The 5551-nt window shown below is 42.2% G+C and overlaps 1 pseudogene; it reads right to left on the bottom strand.

Annotated features, from left to right (window-relative positions):
* Positions 1-523: 523 nt before the first annotated feature.
* LOC114203566 (glyceraldehyde-3-phosphate dehydrogenase pseudogene) lies at positions 524-1387 on the bottom strand (annotated as a pseudogene).
* Positions 1388-5551: the final 4164 nt, after the last annotated feature.

Genomic DNA, 5551 nt, shown 5'->3' on the forward strand with positions numbered 1-5551 from the left:
GATACAAGGTACTCATGTTCAGATACATGACAAGCTTACCTCATGAATGATTAAATCTAGCAGCATTATACAACATTATGTAAATACTTCATAAACACAAGCATTAATCTCTTAATATTTATTTTTGCCTGTGTATGGATTTAGAAAGTATATTTATCCTTTCTATATTTACAATAATTTTAAAAGTTTAGCCATCACAATTATCTTAAGATAAATTGCTTTCAGAAAAGGACTGTTTTTTTTTAATTTTTTAAAGACTTATTTATTTATTTTAGAGAGAGAGAAAGAGAGAGAGCACACACATAGTTGCATGTGAGGGCAAGGTCGGGGGTAGAGGGAGAGATCCTGAAGCAGCCTTGGCTCTGAGTGTCCAGAGGGCTCTTACTCCTTGGAGGCCATGTGGACCATAAGGTCCACCACCTGGTTGCTGTAGCCAAATTCATTGCCATACCAGGAAATGAGCTTGACAAAATGGTCATTGAGAGAAATGCCAGCCCCAACATTGATGGTAGAAGAGTGGGTGTCAACTGTTAAAGTTGCAGGAGACAACCTGGTCTTCAATGAAGCCCAGGATGCCCTTGAAGGGATCCTCTGATGCCTGTTTCACCACCTTCTTGATGTGATCATATTTGGCAGCTTTCTCCAGGTGGCAGGTCAGATCCACGATTGACACATTGGGGGTGGGGACATGGAAGGCCACGCCAGTGAGCTTCCCATTCAGCTCAGGGATGACCTTGCCTATAGCTTTGGTAGTGCCAGTAGAAGCAGGGATGATGTCCTGGCAGCCCTTTGGCCACCACACCACAGCTTCCCAGAGGGGCTGTCCATGGTCTTCTGGGTGGTATTGATGGCCTGGACTGTGGTCATGAGTCTCCCCACAATGCTGAAGTTGTCATGGATAACCTTGGCCAGGGGGGCCAAGCAGTTGGTGATGCAGGAAGCATTGCTCACAATCTTGAGGGAGTTGTCCTACTTCTCATGGTTCATACCCATCACAAACATGGGGGCCTCTAAGCAGAAGGGGCAAAAATGATGACCCTCTTGGTCCCACCCTTCAAGTGAGCCCCAGCCTTCTCCATGGTGGTGAAGACCCCAGTGGACTCCATACCATGCTCAGCACCAGCATCACCCCATTTGATGTTGGCAGGATCTGGCTCCTGGAAGATGGAGGTGGGCTTTCAATTGATGACAAGTTTCCCATTCTCAGCCTTGAATTTGTGCCATGGAGTTTGCCATGGGGGGAATCATACTGGAACATGTAGACTATATAGTTGAGGTCAATGAAGGGGTCATTGATGGTGACAATATCCACTTTGCCAGAGTTAAAAGCAGCCCTGGTGACCAGGCGCCCAATATGGCCAAATCCATTTACTCCGACCTTCACCATGGTGTCTCAGGGATGTGGTTGGCACTGCACCAGAAGATGCAGCTATCTACTGAATGGGGAGGAGCAGATAGCCTAAAATCTTCTAATAATGGGGCAAGGTAGCATTATCACCAACATCTTTCTAATTCTAATCTCATATTGATAAGAAACTTGAATTTACTATATAGTTTGTGGAATTATAAAAAATAGACTATTTTTGGGCGCCTGGGTGGCTCAGTCGTTAAGCGTCTGCCTTCAGCTCAGGTCATGATCCCAGGGTCCTGGGATCGAGTCCCACATCGGGTTCCCTGCTCCGCGGGAAGCCTGCTTCTCCCTCTTCCACTCCCCCTGCTTGTGTTCCTGCTCTCGCTGTGTCTCTCTCTGTCGAATAAATAAATAAAATCTTTAAAAAAAAAAAAAAGACTATTTTTGCAAGTACAGGTTTGTACACAAAGTTCCTAGTTGAAAATATTCCTAAACTCTATCGGTCCATACTTCTGTGTTAGTCACTATATTCATACTACACACATATATATTTATTTAAAATGTCACTAATATAATGCAAGCCACACCTGCTATTTTAAATATTTTTGTAGCTACATTAACAAAGTAAAAAGAAGCAAATGAAATTAATTGGATAACCCAACTTATCCAAAGTATTATTATTTCAACATTTAATCAATATTAAAAGTATTAAAGAGATATTTTAGATCCTTTGTTTCATACTAAGTCTTTAAAATCCAGTGTATATTTTATACTTAGAAAACAATTCAATTTAGTCTAGCTACAGTTCCAGTGCTCAGAAATCCCATGTGGTTAGTGGTTATGACACTAGATGGCACAAATTTAAAGACTCAGATCTTGCAATGCCCCAACTCTAGAGTACATCTTGTCCAATATCCCACCAGGTTTCTCTTTATTTAGTATCATTTGAGGTGGGGATTCTGAATTAGAGGGTATATTGACTGAAGGTTTGCATCCCCTCCAGATTCATATGTTGATGCCCTAACCCCTGATGTTATGGTATTAGGCGGTAGGGCCTTTAGGAAGTAATTAAGTTTAGATGAGTTCATGAAGGTGGAGCCCCCATGAAGGGATTAGTGTCCTTACACGAAGAGGAAGAAACCAGAGCTCTCTCATTCTCTCCACAATGTGATGACAGAGCGAGAAGGCAGCCCTCTACAAGCCAGAAAGAGGCCCTCACCACGAGCTGAATCAGCTTGCACACAGATGGTGGGATGTCCCGGTCTCCAGAACTGTGAGAAATAAAGTTCTGTTGTATAAGCCACCCAGTCTGTATTGGTTATAACAGCCTGAGGGAAATAAGGCAGAGGGAAAGATAGTAAGAAGTAATATAATGAAGACAAACTGCTTCTGCCTCATAGTTTAGAGGAAAAGGAAGACATGTATGTAAAGGGAAAAAGGGAACACAGAGGAAAGGAGAGTCAGAAAATGCAACGGAGAATGGGCAACATTTGATTTGGGCCTTATGGGATGAGTAGGAGTTTGACAAAGAAAGAAGTAAGAAAATGATACTTGGGACAAAAGGAACAGAAACACTGATTCAGAGAAGAACCTGGCATTCAGTTCCTGATGAGAAGTTTAAGGAAGCTGAATTACAGGAGACCAGCTCCTCAGCATATGTCCCAGTGGCTTAAGGATTGCAAAAGGTTTGGATACACCACTGCTCAAAATAAAAAAGTGTATCTGATTTAAAATTCTGAGGAACAAAAACTGTGATGATGATCATCGACATGGTTTTTCTACTTTCTGTAGTTCTACTTAGTAAAAATTAAACCAGCACACATTCTTTGATCAAGGATCGGCTGACCAAGCTCACAGGGAGATCCTAAAGTGAGAGTATGGAAGATACTGGTGTGAACATACTTCTGGTTCCTGATCATTGGTACCTAGGCTAGATAGTGAAAAGGGACAAACAGGTTGGAGTCAGAGGGCATGATGGGTGAGAGAATAAGACGAGAAGCTTTTGAGTCACCAAAAGCATAGACATCAGATTTAGTGGCAGGGACTGTGCCAGAACTTGGGAAGTAGGAGGCAGTAGACTGTAGGAATTTGGAGGCAGAATAATTCCATTTGGAGTCTGGAAGTAGAGCAACTCTAGCTGATAAGTCTATGTGAATGATTTCTTAAAATCAGTGAAGTAGAGTGGGCTAAAAAGTTTGCACAAGGTGTTAGATATCCAAATGGAGACAACAGTTATAGGCCATGGCCCAAGTCCTCAAGGTCTGTAGGGGAGGTCTGAGGAGGATGAGGGTAAGAATGGAGTTCAGTGCAAATGGATATTGTGTACTCACAAAATCTTACTGAGGAAAGCTTGTGTAGCAATGGAAGCAGATAGAAAGCTGGGAGAATTTTAGTCCCAACATCCTAAGATACAGGGAATGAGAGTGAATAAGTGCCTTCAGCCTAAGTACTTTGCCAGAGATAAGTTGTCATTACAGCAAAGAGAAGCCACGTGGTGTAAAATAATGGTTCTTAAACTTTGGCCATATGCCAGAAACACTGGCGAGAGCTGATTAAAAGCATGACTAATTGTCATGATGTGGACTGTCAAGTGTATACGGTGAATGAGTCATTGGTATAAAGAAGAGAGATGAGGGGCGCCTGGGTGGCTCAGTTGGTTAAGCATCTGCCTTCGGCTTGGGTCATGCTCCCAGGGTCCTGGGATCGTGACCCACATTGGGCTCGCTGGTCAGGGGGGAGTCTGTTTCTCCCTCTGCCTCTTCCCCCCTCCCCTGGCTTGTGCTCTCTCTTGTTCTCTCTCTCTCAAATAAATAAATAAAATCTTTAATTAAAAAAAATAAAGAAGGGAGATGACCCTTAGTTTAATACACTTCTTTCATTTACTGTGAACTCGAGCGAATTACTTAACATTGGCCCTCAATTTCCTCATCAAAAATTTAGCTATATAATAGATAGTTTCCAGGATCCGAATGAGGTAAACATTAACTGAGAACATGGTGGGCCACACTAAAATGGAAAGTATAAGATCATGGATCTCTGTGTTGTGAAGGGCCCATCACCATGGTAGTGACCGGCAGAAGAGAGCCACCTTCTTTGTGTAAGTGGAATAGTCCAGAGTACAACTATTTGACTTCCCAGTGTTGGGCAGTGTAAAAGCACAATGGCAGAAGGCGAAGGCTTGTTGCTATGGTAACTACATACCAGCTCTTTCAGCTTCCCCATAGGGGAGCTCCTCTTCCTGCACACAATATGCAGTTCTTACCAAGCTCTTTGCAGAGCTACTGAGAGGCTGGTAGTATAGCTGCGGAAGCATGTAAAGCACGCTCTGAGATTGCCCCCGTAGAGAGGCCCTAAAGGCACTTGATGGAGTGCAAAGTAAGAACTTCTCTCTTGCCTTCTTCAAATCAGAACGGTGTCGCTCTGTAGAGAAACAGAAAAGAGAACATCAGGAAGATTTTTATGCTAAAACTCAATTAACTCATATTTGGACTCTTACCAAACTAAGAAATGCAACCAGAGGATGTGAAGCTTCCTCTGTGAATGTTTTCCTCTGAAACAGATCTAGTTTGGGGAACTTTTTAGAAATGTGTATACATATTTCTTGTGTATATATATAGGAAGAGAAGTGTGGCAACACTTAAGAGTTTAGAAATGTATGTTACTCAATTCTCATGCTGTCATTATATTTGAGTTCATATTTTTAAAAGTGACTACTCTGTTTAAGGTTGAGCAGAATTGATCCCAGTGCTTATAAATTTCTTTTGGATGCTGTCTCTCTTGTTATGCCAAAGGCAAAATTTAGAAGTTCCGCTGTGACTTCCTCTTTGTAAAAACTGTTCTTTGAGGTCTGTGTGGCTGAAGCTGAAGTCAGGAAGTGATCAACTAAAATCTGGCGTAAAAAAGGATAGAAAACAGGAAGTACTTAAATATGTATGTTAACATGACGCTCTTCTTGATGGGACTTCAGTCCTGTTCTTGACTGGATCTCAACATTGCCCCCCACCCCATCCTTGCCAGACCTTCATAGGCCAGCTTTATCAACAATCCTATCAGTTGAGAGTATCAGGGAGCAAGAATTCCCATCCACTTCAAGGTCCTTCTAGCTGGACTAAGAATCAGAGTGACATGAAACAGACCAACAGGAGAAAATAAAATTTAATAATGTATGTACAAGGAATCCACATAGACATGGAAATTCCA

This window comes from Eumetopias jubatus, unplaced genomic scaffold, assembly GCF_037043125.1.
Source record: "Eumetopias jubatus isolate StellerSeaLion01/CBP00866 unplaced genomic scaffold, mEumJub1_p1.0 scaffold_8, whole genome shotgun sequence".
In the NCBI taxonomy this organism is placed as follows: domain Eukaryota; kingdom Metazoa; phylum Chordata; class Mammalia; order Carnivora; family Otariidae; genus Eumetopias; species Eumetopias jubatus.